Raw genomic sequence first — 18,961 nt, forward strand, 5'->3', positions numbered from 1 at the left:
CGGCACGATGCCGGTCTTTTATTTATTTAATTTTTTTAAGAAGGAGGACTGTGTGGCCCCCCTTCTTTTTCTAATTTATTGGCCCTGGGGACCCCATCCCTATTTTTTTTTTGTTGAAAAAAATAAATTTGGAAGCGGCCGCATGGCCCCCCTCCCAAGGCCTTAATTGGCCCCGGGGACCCCAACCCCTGGGTCATGGCCTTTTTTTTTTTTTATTCGTTAGGAGGGGGGCTGCATTGCCCCCCTCCTCAGGCCACTTATGGCCCCGGGGACCCCATCCCCCGGGGCCGGCCTTTGTTTTTTATTATTTAAAAAAAATATTTATTTATAGAATCTCCTAGGACATGCTGGACAAACCGTACGTACCTATCACCATGACGATTTGCGTGATATTCATTAAAAGGCGACTATGCATACAATGAATCCACGTGGAATGTATTGACACCACTAGTGAAGCTCTGACGTGTCTGACGCCCTACCGTGCCTAATCCCGGCGGCCCTGCCGGTGGGTACTCTCCAAGTAGACACCCATGGCGCTCTCCAATGAATCTGTCATTGCGCACAATGTATTGCATATTATATTTCACACCCGGTTCATCTTATATCACACTTTTTGGTGCATAGTTTATACCATATACTATATCTAGTTTTCATTTTCAATCGTGCTCTCAGGACTATGTTCTATATAACACTGCGTCCACCTACCCTTTTCACGGGTATTACATTTTGCGATGGGGGGTGGAGGGTCAGGGGGTGTTTCTGACAAGTGAGCCCGGAGTCACAGTCACAAAAGTCCTCTTCTTCCTGAATAAAAGTGAGATTATGCTGCATACTTGTTCATATTTTAAGTAGTTCGCACAGACACACATTTTAAAAACAATAAAGTTCCTAATACCCACCTTCTCTGAACAGTTAGCTTGCTGCCCCATCCACCTCCTCCCTATCCTCTGTTGTCTGAATCCATGGACTAGCCTCCTCCCTCCTGCCATGCACGGTTTGATGTGCTGCCACTGCCCTCCATTTAGCATGATGTAACAGTCCACTCCTCCTGCCCTCCATTGCCCAATTCTATAGCCCATCAGTGTCTTTGTGCATGCCCCTGCTCCATCCTTTTTGCCCACCATGTTCCATGGACCTGCCACTCCTATCTACTCTGAGTGTTCTGTTGAGCTGCCACTCCCCTCCCACCTGCCTAGCATTGTCAGATGACTGTAACCTGTCCCTGCCACCTCCACCCTGCCTGTCCACATGCCATGCCCCTATCCCCTTCCTCCTGTCCTCCATGGTCCATTTTACTGCCACACCCTTCTGCCCTCCCTGGTCTGTTGTGCTGCAACTGCTCCTCCTGCCTTCCCCGCGCTGTCTGTTGTGAGGCCCCTTCCCCTGAACTCTCTTGTGTGTGCCCAGGTCCTGACCCTCCCTTCTATCCTCCATGGTCCTTTGTGCATGCCCCTGCACCCTCCTTCTTGCCCATCATAGCCATTGTGCTGCCACTAAACCTCCCACTTGCCATGCATGGTCTTCTGTGCTGCCATGGCCCCTCCCACCTTCCCTGTGTGGTCAGCTAGCTGCTCCTGACCCCCTCCCACCTTCACTCCATGGTCTGTGTGTATGCCATCATAGTCTCACTGTTGCTCTCCACGGTGTGCCTTGTTTCTAGTGCCCATTCTGCCTGACCTACATGGTCATCTTGCTCCTGCCCTGCCCCCTTGCCCCTGCCCTCTGTTTGTTTCCATGTGCAGACCCCTATTCCCTCCCTCCTGGCTTGTCTGTTCCATTGTAATGCCCCTGATCCGTCCCTCCTGCCCTTTATGGTCTGTTATGCTGCAGCTTTCTCTCCTGTCTGTCCATTATGGTCAGCAAGCTACCATTGCCTCTTTCTCCTCTGTTCTCTATTGTCCATGTGCATGGTCCTGTCCCCTCCCTATTGCTTTCTATGGATTGTTGTGCTGCACTCCCGTCCCGCATGCGCTGTGTGGTGTATTGTGCTGCTGCAAGCCCTGATGCCTGCCCTGTAGGGTCAGTTTGGTGCACCTCTCCATGACCCTCCTGTCCTCTGTTATCCGAGTCCATGTCCCTACCCTAATTCTTCCTGCCTACCATGATCCAATGTACCATACTTGCGAACATTTTGAACTTGGTAAGAGGGAGATTTTGAAAAAAAACTGGGGTATTGATTTTCCCCTTTGAGTTACATTGAAAAAGAGGAGATTGTAGATAGGAGACAGATCAAATAAAGCCCATTTGAGCTTAAAAACATTGGACGTTTCCTGGCCGAAACGGGTCTGTTGGCATGTATGGTTGTACTACCACTGCCTCTTACTTTCTGCCCACAATGGTCTATTATATTGCCACAGCCTCTCTTGCCAGTCCTGTATTGTTGGTTTGTTGCCCCTGCCCCCCTTTCCACTTCCCTCCAGTCTGTTGTGCTGCCACTGCCCTTCCTGCCTGCCCAGTGTGGTCAAATTGTTGCCTCTGCATTCTCCTACCTGCCTTCAATTTTCAGAGTCCGTGCCCCTGGCCTCTGCCTCTCAACAGTATCCCAATGAACAACTAGATTGCTAACATTCTATATTTATTACAAAAGTGTGGAGCGCCTGACATCATCTTGATGTAATCAAAACTGTAATACCTAGTGCATTTCCTTTAGAAATTACATATATGAGAGGGTCTTATTTGCATCAAAATTATGGTTAGTGCTCTAAAAAACTAAAATGAGGACATATTTTCGGAGTTTTCAAATAGCGACAAATAACTTTTAAATTATTTGTAATCTTTATGGTTTTTTTATCCAGCTGACCACTTGATTAAATGTTGCACTTAGGGGAGAGGATGTGGTGCAAAACACTTTTTTAATTTTTTGTTTTTTTGCAGTTTTATATAGTGCAGACTTGTCAGGTATTGGAGACGTCAGGCGTTCCACACTTTTGTAATAAATATAGAATGTTAGCAATTTAGTTGTTCATTAGGATACTGTTGAGAGGCAGAGGCCAGGGTCACAGACTCTGAAAATTGAAGGCAGGTAGGAGGGTGCAGAGGCAACAATCTGACCACACTGTTTGTAATACTGTAATTATTTTAGTTACTAGTCATGAACTTATGGAATGGCCTAGCTACTAACACAAGTACATCTATAATATTTTGTGCACTATCCAAGCAGACCTCTAACTAGCTACATACTATTGATACACTCTTCTAAATACCCAGTTAGTACTCATGCAGTGTAGGAATCGTCCAGTCTGTCCCATGCACTTCTTTAATCACTTATCTACCACTATCTACTTATCCTATCACTCCAGCAATACCTAAGCACTTATAAATAAAGTGTTCACTCTGTTTACAGAACTGTCATCATTCCAGTTACTAGTGGTATTCTTATAAAATGACCTAGGCGCCAACACAAGTACACATAAAATATTCTGTGCATAATCCCTACAAATCTCTAAGCTGATAAATACTATTGGTCCACTCCATTAAATACTGAAGTAGTACCCATGCAGCGTAGGATACCTCCTGTCAGTCTCATGCAATTCTTCAATCACCCTTCCAATAACTAATATACACACTCATGTAGTTAGTGACCAACTGATGCAGCATGTAATACAACAACAGAGACAGTGATGCACACATTCACATAGTTTAGTTACTAATCCATGTATTAAGTGAGACACTTTTAATTACTCACTTAAACAGACAGTCAGACAGATACTAAATCCTCCATCCAGACAGTTATATATCCACTCAATCTTCAATACAGATTGGCATATATATAATACATATTTAAATTTCAAACTAAACCACATTCACTGGATGATGTCATAATTGATGTCATCAGTGATGTCATTTGAGATGTCATCTGTGATGTCATCAGTGATGTCACTGACCATGTCATGAATGATGTAATATGTGACATCATCACCAGTGCATTGCGGGCGCGTGAGTTATAGTTAGCAGAACTAACTATAACGGAGGAATTTCTGCGGTTTTGTACGAGTGAAATGTCCAGCTAACTATGACACCCCTGAAACCTATGTTTTTTTCTGTGAATTTCTAAGGTTTTTTAAATGCTAATTTCTAACTATAACGTCTCTGAAACCTATGGTTTTTTCAGTGAATTTCAAAGCTTTTTTAAATGCTGATTTCTAACTATAACGTCTCTGAAACCTATGGTTTTTTTCAGTGAATATATCTATATATATATATATATATATATGGTATAAGCTGGAAACAATTAGTTTTGTCAACAACAGGGGTGGCTTCTCCCTAATGGCGGAGGAGTGTCTCCCAACTGCTCAGAGATTGTCAGTGAAAAATAAAATGCTATTAAAACAATATAATAATTTTTTGCACTGACTGACTGAGGGGTGGGCCGGGCCATGGCAAGGAGAAGGAGTGATGGGCAGTTTGACCAGCTACCTTCAGACGGCCAAACTGACATGCGCACTTACATTTCTCTAACCCAGCTGTGTTGCAGAGGCCGGGTGGAGAAATGGCACATGCTCCCTGTGCCTGAGCGAGCATCAGACCAGCCCTCTTAGGTCAATCCTGGTGCTTCTCTCATGCTTGGTATAGCATGAGAGCAGTGTGTGGATTGGGTTGGAAGCCTGTGCCGTGTGCCTCAGTGACTGCCAGGAGGAGAGGAGCAACGGGGCATCCAGCAACGTAAACATTGGCGGTAGCAACAGGTGCGTTTAAAAAATATATATAATTCCCCTAACATATCTCACCACTGCAGATTTGCGGCAGCCGCCACTGGTCAACTTTATCATTTATTACTTGCACACAGTGTGTACATCACTTTTAAGAAATATACCTTACTATACCAGTTAACAGTTTAAGCAAAAGTTTCTGTGTACAAGACTTTCCTTACTTTGTGACATATTAACCTTAGGGCAGAATTGGCTTTAAGAACGTCTTTTCTGACAAAGCACACAGAGGCTGCTAACTTAAAAATAAATTGAATATTGTGACATTGGCGTAACTGACCTGATTTATATTAAAGGTCACTTTGACTATCACAGCTAAGATTTGGAATTTACTCTTCTCCATGGCTATGGAGTGGGAAGGGCATGCTACTTATGACATTTGCTCATTGTTAAAACAGTTCTTTGAGCCCTTGCTTTGGGGATATCAACGACGACTCTATCTACTGCAGCAGGTCACTGTGGATCTTAGCACTTCCTATGTAATACAACTTGAAGCAAACCAGGGGATGGGTGATATTTCTTTCACAGCCACTAATTATTGATTTTCTGTGCCTCCAAGAGTTATGTTATGTTAGAAAATCTTGTAAAGCGCTCGAATACCAAAAATGGGTGCCTTGGCGCTAGCTGAGTAAAAGGAAGCCGGAGAGAAGACAAAATAAACAAAAAAGAGTAGATCTGAAAGCACATTTCAGCATTTAAATAGATACTGTCCCCAAGAAAAAGCGTGACCCACGGAAAAAAACAATATGTACAAAATGCCTCATCCATTGAATGAAACACAGCCACAATTCAACCTATGTCTAAATGCCCGTATGTCTGAATTAAACAAATTTCGGTTGTCAGAGTGGCCGATTTGCTGCATTGCCTTTGTCGGACAGTTCCAGGCACATAGAGAGCTGATGCCTTTAGCCAATCACTCTTCATGGAAAGAGCATGCCCGTGAATTCCAATCCTGGCACTTTTCAAAAGTGTTGAAAAAACAGGGCAAAGAGAAACAGCATAATTCACAGAAAAATAACGTTTTTCTCCTAGTAGTCCCCAGCAATGGTTAGACATGAATCAGGGAAGGAAACCAGGAGCAGGCTGCACTGGACACAGAAGAATGATTCAAGAAATGTCATGAAGTGATGGAAATAGCACTAAGCCGGTTAACCCCGGAAACAAGTGCAGGCTTCAAGCTGCATAGAAGGGATTATTAACCGAGCCACAGAAGGGACGTGACTCGTGCTGTGCATAGGCCCAGATTAGCAGCGCTTTTACAGAAACTGACATGATTTTGTCAATTGTATTATTTTTTAAATAGTTTTTTTTTTATAGAAGGAAAGTGACCCAGAGCGATTGACGAAGATGAAGAATGCGCAACGATAAAACAGCCACATGGCACAATGAAAAGGGTAGAGTAAAAAAAAAAAGAAGCCAGGAATAAGCATTAATAATTAATTTAATGAATATACACAATGATAATATATTTTGTAACGTATAGAATGTACATGAACGATGACAAAAAGTTAAATGAGATCAAATAGATGTCTCTGTTGTAAGATCTTGATTAGACTAAATGGAATGTCGAAATTTAGAGCATCTTTAAACGGTCAGGTGAGTGGGTAAAACAGGCCGTGTATCAAAGAGGGGTAATCGAGAGGAGCCCTGCACGGTGACCATATTCAGGAAGTGCACAGCACAGCAGTCACCCTTAAATGTTAAATGTGACAGCCTGAAAGAATTAATGCTCATGATTCCCTAGGCAAGAGGGTTCTCCAACGCCCTGGCATTACTGCCTCCTGTTAAGCAGCTGTTTGCCCAGGTGCACAGCGCACCTTATAACAAGGATGTTGACATGAACAGCAGACCAATTGGACAAAATCAGGGGTAGCTAATAAGGGCCAGTAGGGGGCAAGATTTATCAAGGTTTTGCGTCGCCCTTGCGCCACACAAGGGGGCGCAAGCACGAAGCAAATTTATCAGGAATGATAAATCTGGCCCTTGGTCTTTAGCCCTTCAAATAGTTACATAAAATAAAGGGGTACATGCATCAAGCTTTTTACCGGTAGCAAACGGGCCTATTCACAGAATCGACCCATTTGCGTCCGGTGAAAAGTAATTTCCGATGCATGAACCCAAAATCCATTTGCAAAATAGGTAATCCCAATTTTTGCGATTACCTTTTTTGTGAATGCATTTAGGGAATCGCAATTTGCGATTCCCTAAATGCAATGCAAGAAGCATTTTCAAAAATGCGACTTTGCATTAAGGAATCGCAAATTAACATCAACTTCAAGTTGATGTTAAGTTGAAAATCCTTTGAAAAATGCACAAAATTGCATTTTGCTAAGTGCCATGTGGCACATACACTTGCCCCTAGGGCATGTGTGTGCGCCACATGTGCACACTTACCTTTTTTGGGGGTGCATTAGGGGGACCTTAGGCTCCCTAGCACCCTTGCAAGTGCATTTGCAATTCTTGTTGACTCCACCAGCTGTAGAAAGCGATTGACAGGAGCTCCAGGTGGTTCCTACTTGCTCTACCCTGTACATGCCTGGTTACACCTTATGAGGTGCGGTCTTCATGGGCTTTAAGGAAATGTAGTCCTATGACTCAGATGGACCAATACAATCGTTTCAAGCCATGTTTTGACGAGAGGCTGCCATTTTGGATTCTCCACAGACTTATATGTTACTCAGGCGTTTCAAGAAATTACGAGAAAACACTTATGTAGAATAGCATACATATACTTTGTTACACATTCATTTCAGGACTTTTTTATTTGTGTGACTTCTGGGGAATCATCGTGCTAGTGTTTATTCTATGATACCTAGCTATAGGCAATATGCAGATTTATCCTCTGCAAAAGTTCCTGCAAGTAAAAGGGGAGCCATCCATACCCTGGAAAAGAAGGAAGGACGAATTCAATATCTACTTAGTGGTAATTGAAGCAAATAGAATGCCTTTGCAGAGAAGAAAATATATATTGTTACATTCCTTAGGTTTACTAGGGCAAGGCATTTTCTGTTCTCTCTCTCTAAAATAAAAGCCCCCTACAGGGGAAGATGAACATGAAGAATGTCATGATGCATTGATAGATTAACAAGCCTACTGTTAGCACCACTTTGGAAATATATAGGGCCTCATGTAGGAAGCCAAATACCGGTCGGTAACAGCCGAAATTCAGTAAATATCCCGTTACCGACCGGTATTTAGGCATTTGCGATGTAGGGGGCTGATTTCTGGATTCGGTATTTACCGAATCCGAAATTAAGAAATCGGTAAAATACCGAATCGGTAAATACCGAATCCTGAAATCAGATGTAGGGAGCACTCTAAAGAGTGAAAATTAGTATTAGAAATTCGTTATTTACCACCAAATACAGGTTGCTGATTTAAGAGTGCCATGTGGCAGACATACATGCCCTTAGGGCATGTATGTGCGCCACATGTGCACACATGCAAGATTCAGGGGTGCAACAGGGTGTCAATGTGACACCCTGCCTCCCTTGTATATGCTCCCCCCATTACCGAATCGGTATTTACTGATTCGGTAATGAGGCATACCTTCCCATTGATTCCTATGGGCCTCCAGGCCTATAGGAATCAATGGGAAGGTATGCCTCATTACCGAATCGGTAAATACCGATTCATAATTACCAAATTTTTCCGATTCTGTAAACTTTACCGAATCATTACCTACATCACATTTACCGATTCATAAATACCGACTCAGTAAAATTCGGTATTTATGAATCGGTAAATGTGAGGCTACCTACATATGGCCCATAATGTTTATACAATGCATGAAAGGGAAGGTGAAACTTTTGATGAATTCTTGATTGCATTAAGGAGTCTGTCTAATCTTAGTGTTGGACAATGGTCCTCTCTGAAGGGTCACCCCAAACTTTTTACCTTCCTCCTCCTCTTTTGCTGAATCATTTTGTTGGCCTTAGGACTCTGAGCACTTTAGCACGGCTGACCAATGCTAAAGTGCATGCGCTTCTTAACTAAACATGTGTGTAATTGGTGTATGTATGATTGGCATATTAAATGTACTTGTACATCTCCTGCAAGGTGGAATACCATATACCCAGGGACTGCAAGTTAAATGCTACTAGTGGGTGGCAGTACAGATTGTGCCAAGCACTGAAGTATCCCTTCAAACCTGTCTCAGGCCTGCCACTGCAGTGCCAGTGTGTGCAGTCTATTGCCACTTTGACTTGGCATTTAAAAGTACTTGCCAAGCCTTAAACTCCACTTTTATTACATATAAGGTACCCCTAAGGTAGGCATAAGGTAGCCCTAATGGCATGGTGCTATGTAAGTAAATGGTAGGACATGTACTTTTAAGTTTTATATGTCCTGGTAGTGACAAACAGGTAATAGCGTTTTCCACTATTACAAGGGCTACTCCTCTCAAAGGCTAGCATTGTGAATTCCTTAAAACACATTTAAGCTGTAATTCATGATTACAAATGAGTAGGTAAATCATGTTTTACATCTTTGGAATCGTAATGATAAATCCTCTTTAGTGGTAAAGTTGGATTGGACATTAATATTTTAGAAATGCCATTTTTAGATGGCCATTTCTCTGCCTTTAATTTTGCTCTGTGTGCCTATATCCTGTCTCCAATACACATCTGGGCTGGGTGGCAGCTACACTTTGTGCATTCCCTCTAGACAGCCACAAACACAGGAAGGGTGGGTGCGACAGAAGACCCATTTGCATTCATCTGCACTCTGACAGCCTTCCTGGGCAGGAAGGGGAAGAGAGAGCTCACACTTGCATCTGAATAAGTTGTGTCCTGTCCCCACACAGAGGACTGATAACCCCCCACAGATAGCCTGGCAGACGGGGCTGAGATGAAAGGGGAACTGTGCACTTCAAGGAGCTTCTTTGGAGTCACCCCCCACTACAGTACACTACTGGACATAGGAAGACATCTGCTGAAGTAACGACTGCTGTGCTGTACAGATTGCCACTTTGCCTTGACTGACTGTTCTGAGGAATTGCTTTTGTGCGTTGCTGAGCTGCCCTGCTGCCTGCTGATCTCTGCAAGGACAAGGACTGGACCCATCTCACTTGATTCCAGAGTAACTCCAAGGGCTTGCTGGCCTACCTCCTATTTTCAGAAATCTCAGTGACACAAAGGACTTCTTGCAACTCTGCTGGGGCTGGTGGACTCTGTCATCTTTGAGTCCCACCCTTGCCTGAGATGCCACCCCCAACCCCCCAGTCATGGGCCTCAGAAGTGGGTTGTGCAGCAGATTTTCTACAAAACCACTTTGCCAATCAGAACCGATGCAGTGCCCTTCGACGTCGACTCAGTGCCGATCTGAGGACATCCCTGCATGGCTTGATGATTACACAGTGCCGATTCAAAATCCAAGCAGTGAGGTTCGACTCTGATGCAGCGCTGATCTGAGGTCCAACTGTGAGGCTCAACTTTGATGCATCGACCTGACCGCGTGAATCGGAACCAAAGCATCGGACTCTTGATGACGTCTCTTTGCTATTTCCAAAGTTATTTTTTGGAGGGCCCTGCAAGGGTCCTGTAGCTGGGCTGTCCTCCATCGTGGTTGGCCTAAACTTTAGATTTACCCCAGTATCTTGCGACTTCAAGTAATCTTTTGGCACTATTGACTTCTTAGGCTGTTTTTCCATTTATTCTTTATAAAATCATATCTCAGCTCCACTGATTGGATGTTTGATATTTTGGTCTTGTTGTACTCAGATATATTATAAATATTCCCTTAATGTCTAAACCTGTGCGGATCTTTTTGTGGTGTTTGCATTGTGTTGGTGTTTGTATTGCACAAATGCTTTACACATTGTGTCTCAAGTGAAGCCTGTCTGCTCTGTGCCATGGTACCAGAGGATGAGCACAGGTTAATTTAAGGTGTGTATCTAGCTTACTCTGACTTTGTTGGTGTTCCCTACTTGGACAGGGTGCACCTCTGCCGACTAGAGACCCAATTTCTAATATTGATCAACTTTCAAATTAATGCTAATGAAATGATATGTGACCAACATATGTTAAATATGAATAATTAAAGTAATCAAGAAAGGTTGTGGTTCATGGGAGTCATATTTTGGTAGAGGTTGTTGCATCAGCAATAGCTTTTGAACACTTCATGATTTGGGTCAAGGAGGTTTAAAGGTCTTCAAATAAAGATAATGAGGTGTGTTACTTAAATGTAATACATGGTAGAAAATAAAGTTTCTAGACATTGATGTTCTGAGAATAAAACGTTTTGTTACAAATCCGGTAGTCCCACCCATTTACCATCTGCTAAGATGTGTCCTGTGACTTTAAGGAATGCAGCATATGCAAGAGAAGAGAACATTTTACCAAAGTATGCAGTATAAAAAAAAACAATTCCCTCCCAGCGTATCCATAGGAATCGTTGGCGAACATAGAAGAAGAAGAGATGGACGACATGCTAAATATAAACATGATATTAATGGTATGATTGGAAGATGCCGAAGATAAAACTGAAATAATAAAACCACATATGTTTTACATACAAGTGCATTTAGTTATCTGTAAGTCATATTTTGATGCTAGATTAAAATCTCAAATCAGTCAATTATTGCCAACTGACATACAGGCAGTCATCTTTGATGGACAAAAGATTAAGTTCAAGAGAAGTTTTCTGGCTATCACCAATTTCAAAGGAAAATCTGCAATGATTAAGATTTATGTGGCAGACAAAAGTGGCAACGTTTTGGGATGGAAGGATCAAAAGTGACAACAAATAATTTGAACCCTAACCTGGATGACCTGTTTTGGTAGGAATGGAACACAATTTGGAGGAAAAGTTCATTGCTTCCTTCCCACAAGTGTTCAGCAATCAAAATGGGAAAATTGCTAGGATTTGTGCGTTAGGTAAAATTTAAGAGCAATGCCATACATGTGAGACACAAATGTAAGGGAAGGTCAGTTTAATGTCCAGAAGGACCTACACGAACTTCTGAATCGCATGCAAGCAGATTGCATTATTGAAGAAACAGAATCATCCAATTGAGTATCACTTGTTTCTCTGGCAAAGAAAAGTAAAGGCGAGCTTACACTTTGTGTTGATCTAAGAGCATTAAATACCAACATACTAGTAGACAGACATCAGTTGTCCAAAATCAATAAGTTATGTTTTTCATGCTTGATTGAGCTACAATATTCTTAAACCTTGACCTGCGGAATGCGTCTAGCATTAGTGAACATTTTATCTTTAGAGGGGGTGGAAGTAACTCCAATGTTGTCTTGCTTGTTTGTGTTCAAAGTTTTAAGAGTATGACATCTTTTGTTCCTGGAAGCAAAAATTATTTTAAAGATTGTTTGTTGAGATTGCCTTGTGCTGAAGAAAGAAAAGTTAACGTTTGTAGATTTAGTTAGCGTGGCTTATCACCGGTGAGGATATCCAGGTGCTGTCCATGGGTACGGGGAGATTAAGTTATGATTTGCCCGGAATCACAGGATGTTGCACCGATGCTGAGACTCGAACCCGTTTCCCCTACCCCTGAGTCGGCAGCTCTGGCCACTGTGCCACATCCTGTTTTTGAGAACAAAGATTATGATGTTGTGGCCTGTGTAAATGATGTTTACATGGTGAGTGGAAAGGTACCAAGGGCCTGATTACGACTTCTGTGGTGTGGGAGTGGACTGCCTCACCAGCATCCCACTCCCAGACCGCCAAATTCGACCACTGCCCACATGCCAGATTACGAGTTTCCTCATGGTATGGCAGATAGTGCTTTGGCAGTCCCACAGTGGTGCAGTTCAAAGACTCATATCTGAGCAAGAGAACTGCAGCACCAAAGGAGCACCAAAGCAAGTTCCTGCATGGCATGGACTGTTCAGTCCATGCCATGCAGGAACTGGGGTGCATGAACACAGGGGGGCACACCATATGCCCCCTGCATGTATCCCCATGCACTGAGGCCCTGAGACAACAGTTCCCTCACCATAACACTTTTCATGGCATGCTCACCACCATGAAAAGGGTAGCATTGAGGAAAGTCAAAATATGCTTGGCGGTGGTCCAGCGACACTGCCAGCATATTGCGATCCTCAGACTGTCGCACTAACATGGAGGCATTGTGGTTCCCAGTGGTTGAGGCAGACCGCCAGAGTCAGAAAACGGCATTTGGACCGTCGGTGTGGCGGTAACTGTACTGCCACTGCTGCTCCACCCACGGACCGCCAAACTCAAAATCAGGCCCTAAATGAGTGTGAATTGATGATGATTCCAAGGATGCTGAACTTAAGTTGGTAAATAAATACATATTCGAGGGTTGCCATCCAGTAAGAATCTTAGTAGTGCACTTCATTCTTATGACCAGGTGGCTTCTGAATTTAGTATGAATGACAAATTGTCAATTAAGCACGATAAATTCATTCCCCCTTCTGGAATAACAGTACAACTATTGAAATTGTTCATGCTGGGCATATGGCTGTGCCCACATTGAAAAAATCATTACGTGATCAACATTTGTGGCCAGGTATGGAATCTGAAGCTGATGGTTTGGTCAGATATTGTCAGATTTGTGCGGCAGCAAATAAGAATTAGAATACCAAAGAGACACCCATGAAAAGCATAAAATAAGTGTTTGTATGGCAGAAGGTGGGTGTTGATATCTCAGGACCCTTTAAAAGTCTTCACGGTAACATGTAATTTGCCTTTGTTCTTATTGAATATCATCATTCCAAATGGCCTGAGGTAATGTTCACTGAAACTGTGCTGGACTTTCTTATGGAAGTCGTCAGCAGAAAAGGCTTTACTGAATTTACTGTTATTGACAATGATGTACAGTTTTCATCTATTGAAATGTTCAATTCTTTACTCACACACAATATCAAGCATGTTGGACTGCCCTCTTTGACCCTCAGTGCAATGGGCAGGTAAAGCTTTTCAATAGATACTTGAAGGAAATTGTTTATAGGCTCATGGTTGGTGACATTCCCTTTCTCTTAGCCGTGCATGACAAAATATGGGCCTATATGATCACACAAAAGAGTCTCACCATTTCTGTTGCTTAAGGGTATGCATCCCTACTCCCCTTTATGTCCTTGCTGGCTCTAGACCAAACGTGGCATACACGAGGTTCACAACACATGACCACATCTGGAGAGAGTTAGATCCAAATTTACTATGAGACAGACAGCAGCTAAGGAAAGATTGCACCTCTTGCATGATGTTTGCCTGTCCAATATTTCTGTGGGTGATTATGTTTGACTACAATTTTCTAGGTGGGCAGAAGAGGACAGGAGACAGTTCTCTAAACCCATCATAGTTATGAGACTAACAAAAATAGTGTGATCACACAAGATGGTTAATGCAGGATTCTCAAACCTGTGGCAGAATGCAAGAGTCCCTAATTTTACACTGTGTCTCAACAAAATGCCAGCGATATGGGCACAGGTGTTGGGAACATCAATTCTGTATCTGAATTTGAAGTCTTGAAACAATATGGTAGTCCCATGCAACATGGGTGTGAGAGAACAGTTGGGTCTCAGCAGCTGAAGGTGGGACCATCAATGAATGTAATAGTGAAACCATGCAAAATGCATGCATAGAGCAAGAATTCCTTCTAGAAAACCTTTGTTTGATGACTACATACATTTTTGATTTAGTTCTTTTGTTTAGGGAAAGAGATGTGGTATATTTATGTTAGATAAAATGATACTTCAAAGGTTAAAGTGTGACATGACATCTTATTCCTCTTCCCTTTCCCTCCCCACCTTGCTTTCATTGTAACCGCTGCTTAGCGCATGTATAAAATGTGGGCGAAGTGGGCATTCATTTGTAACCCCTGAGACATTGGAAATTGTATCTACTTTAGACAAGGACGCATAATATAGTGCTTGTTAACTTGCCTGCAACAAGTACAATCTCTTCTGTTTATAACAGATACACACTCCTATTCACATACAATAAAAGTTGCTGGGAGTCACTCCAGCTGCCAACAATTTAGTGATGGGCACGTCTTAATTCTTCTTGTAAATAAATTGTTTTTGAGCCCTGTGCATCACATTCTGCTTGGTGGTGAAATGTGTGTTAAAGTGGGAAATTAAAGTGGTGATTTTTTGGGGGGTATTTCTATTTGATTGGCAAAGGAATGGGAATGTGAGAAAACTTAAATGTATAACATATTTCATTCTCTTCTGTTTTTCCCTCCTTCCCTTTTTCTTCAGTCACCTGAGGATTGACCCAAGAGATGGAGACTTTGGTTCAGAACTTTTAAGGTGTATTAGCTGTGTTGGGTGAAAGAAGATGATGCCATGAGATAAAACATTTCTTTGGCTGCACAATTTGGGGTTGAGGACCAAGATATTTTTAAACATTTGCTACAAGTAGAGCCAAAAGGAAAATAAAGAATTGAAGAGTATCAGAAGGCTGTCAAGCAATATTAAGAAAATATTGATGTTCAACCAAGGACAGTTGTTATGAGACATCAAGTTGGTTACATGCATGCAGCGTCTCAGTTAACACATGCAAACATTTTTGTATATTGCTAGGATAAAAAAGGTGAAAAAGAGATTGTTGTCAGTGAAATGTCTTTCACTACATGAGACAACTTTGATATCAGCATTAAGAGATCACACAGCTTAGCTAAACGAATTAGACAACTTGTAAAGTATACATGACAATGGATAAGAAGGAAAAAAGATGAAAAGCACCCTTATTGACAATAAGACAGAAAATTCCAGTGGCAATATCTGTTACAGGTGGTGCTACCCTCCACATTATCCGACTAGAAGAAGGAGCCTCGGAAATGCTACCTGTAAAACATGTGGTAAAGTTAAATATTTTGCCAAAGTGTGTCAGAGACAAACATACAGCATGTTCTACAGTGTTAGAGTAGATGACAGATTTATGAGAGACATATTTAATTGCGCAAATGACACTGTATTAGTGGCTTCTAGTGAAAGAGTAGAGTGTTTTGGCTCATCTCCTGAGGTTACTCATAATGATTACGCTTTAAATTTGCTGATGGAATTAGTGGCTAGGATCACAATGACCACTAGATTGTTGGTTACCTTAAGATGGTATGAGAAGAGAATAAGGGCTCCTCATAGATAGGCTTTGTAATAGGAAGGATGACGCAATGATGTGGTTGGTCATTTTGAAGCTGTAACTATTTTCAAAATGAGATATATTCTGGGCAAAGATCACATAGCAAAAAAAAGGTGTGAACATTTTAAAATGATGTTGCCATGGTCTGTTTGCTCTGATACGCGAACCAGGAACAAAGCGCTTGTGGGGGTGATGTTGAGATGGAAGATTTACTTGAAGAAGATAATGAGGCATTTATTTCAATGCTGGGAAAGGTTAAATGGATTAGACACAACTTTGGATAGGAGATTCTGACATGCCAGTGAAGCACACCTTTTGTAGTATGACATGCAGTGTGAGGTAGGGTAGAACTTAGGATGTTATTCACTGATCTTTTCTCCACTAAGCACTGCAAGGGGAAAACAGTAGCCAGCTGAGAGAGAGTGTGGACTGCATAGCATTGACAAGAGTCTAGGGATAGATAATCATCCCTATCCCACATTTGATGATGGGAATGAATGCTTTTGAGGTTATGGAGGGCACACAAGTATCCAACAGACTCTGGTGCCGATTACGATCCAGTAAAAAATGTCCCCGTACGACTCGTATCCGGTCTTTTTACCGTACGAATCGTACAAGTGCCGTACAAACTGGCAATCACGATTCGCATGGGAAAAAGTCCATACGAACCGCATTGGGAATCATTCCCCACACGTCCTCGGGTCGGAAAATGTGTCCGACACGTCCTCGGACGATTTACCGTACAAACGTGAAAAGTGAAGTCCGACCGAGGAATCACGATCCTACCCGTGCGTCCGATCTCACAACCGTATGGAAAAAACACCGTCCGCACCGAACTCCCATTGCAACCATGGAGACATGTGCCCGCATACGCGCCCAACACTCTCCCCAGCACCCATACGTTCGAGTCGTACTCCCCGTGAATGTACACCCCCCCCTGTATGTACACCCGTGTACGTGTCGAACCCCCACCCGTGTACCCACACCCCTGTACGTTCGAGTCCTACCCCCACCCCTGTACGTGTCGTACCACCGTGTACCTACACCCCTCTACGTTCGAGTCGTACCCCCACCCCTGTACGTGTCGTACCACCGTGTACCTACACCCCTGTACGTTCGAGTCGTACCCCCACCCCTGTACGTGTCGTACCACCGTGTATGTACACCCCTGTACATTCGAGTCCTACCCCCACCCCTGTACGTGTCGTACCACCGTGTATGTACACCCCTGTACGTTCGAGTCGTACCCCCACCCCTGTACGTGTCGTACCCCCGTGTACCTACACCCCAGTACGTTCGAGTCGTACCCCCACCCCTGTACGTGTCGTACCCCCGTGTACCCACACCCCTGTACGTTCGAGTCCTACCCCCACCCCTGTACGTGTCGTACCCCCGTATACCCACACCCCTGTACGTTCGAGTCCTACCCCCACCCCTGTATATGTCGTACCCCCGTGTACCCACACCCCTGTACATTCGAGTCCTACCCCACCCCTGTACATGTCGTACCCCCGTGTACCCACACCCCTGTACGTTCGAGTCCTACCCCCACCCCTGTACGTGTCGTACCACCGTGTATGTACACCCCTGTACGTTCGAGTCCTACCCCCACCCCTGTACGTGTCGTACCCCCGTGTACCCACACCCCTGTACGTTCGAGTCGTACCCCCACCCCTGTACGTGTCGTACCACCGTGTACCCACACCCCTGTATGTTTGAGTCCTACCCCCACCCCTGTACGTGTCGTACCACCGTGTACCTACACCCCTCTACGTTCGAGTCGTACCCCCACCCCTGTACGTGTCGTACCACCGTGTACCTACACCCCTGTATGTTCGAGTCGTACCCCCACCCCTGTACGTGTCGTACCACCGTGTATGTACACCCCTGTACATTCGAGTCCTACCCCACCCCTGTACATGTCGTACCCCCGTGTACCCACACCCCTGTACGTTCGAGTCCTACCCCCACCCCTGTACGTGTTGTACCACCGTGTATGTACACCCCTGTACGTTCGAGTCCTACCCCCACCCCTGTACGTGTCGTACCCCCGTGTACCCACACCCCTGTACGTTCGAGTCGTACCCCCACCCCTGTACGTGTCGTACCACCGTGTACCCACACCCCTGTATGTTTGAGTCCTACCCCCACCCCTGTACGTGTCGTACCACCGTGTACCTACACCCCTCTACGTTCGAGTCGTACCCCCACCCCTGTACGTGTCGTACCACCGTGTACCTACACCCCTGTATGTTCGAGTCGTACCCCCACCCCTGTACGTGTCGTACCACCGTGTATGTACACCCCTGTACGTTCGAGTCCTACCCCCACCCCTGTACGTGTCGTACCACCGTGTATGTACACCCCTGTACGTTCGATTCGTACCCCCACCCCTGTACGTGTCGTACCCCCGTGTACCTACACCCCTGTACGTTCGAGTCCTACCCCCACCCCTGTACGTGTCGTACCCCCGTGTACCCACACCCCTGTACGTTCGAGTCCTACCCCCACCCCTGTACGTGTCGTACCCCCGTGTACCCACACCCCTGTACGTTCGAGTCCTACCCCCACCCCTGTACGTGTCGTACCACCATGTATGTACACCCGTGTACGTCAGAGTCGCACCCCCACCACAACCTCCTAAGTACGGAGTGCACCCCATGCCCCAACATCACAACCGCATGTACGAGTCGTACCAAGCCACACACAAGGACAGCACCGTACAACCAAATGGCCCATGTACACACTGTACACACGCTAAAAACGCACGTACACAACCAGGACAAACCAAAACAACACAAGAATACACCATTCGAATGGCACAAAGCCACTAAACATGTCCAATAACCACTAAAATAACACATTCACTGACCTGCAACTGCCAAAAACAAACAGAGGGCCAATACACCACCACTCCTTATAACACACCCACCCAAACTTCAAACACAGCCACACCCACCAATGGACCAATAAAAAGGGCCCACACACACAAACCATGAGCCTTTGCAACAGACTCACTGCTGCCAGACACCACAGACAACCTACAGCACCATACTACAAGCCTCACCACACCTTACACTCGCACACCTTCACACAACCACCTTCACAAACACCCCCTCATCACATTCACACACACACACACACCTGCACAACCACACCCACACACCCACAACCATCCACACCCCCCCATCACA

The sequence above is a fragment of the Triturus cristatus genome, chromosome 6, assembly GCF_964204655.1.
Source record: "Triturus cristatus chromosome 6, aTriCri1.1, whole genome shotgun sequence".
Taxonomy (NCBI): Eukaryota; Metazoa; Chordata; class Amphibia; order Caudata; family Salamandridae; genus Triturus; species Triturus cristatus.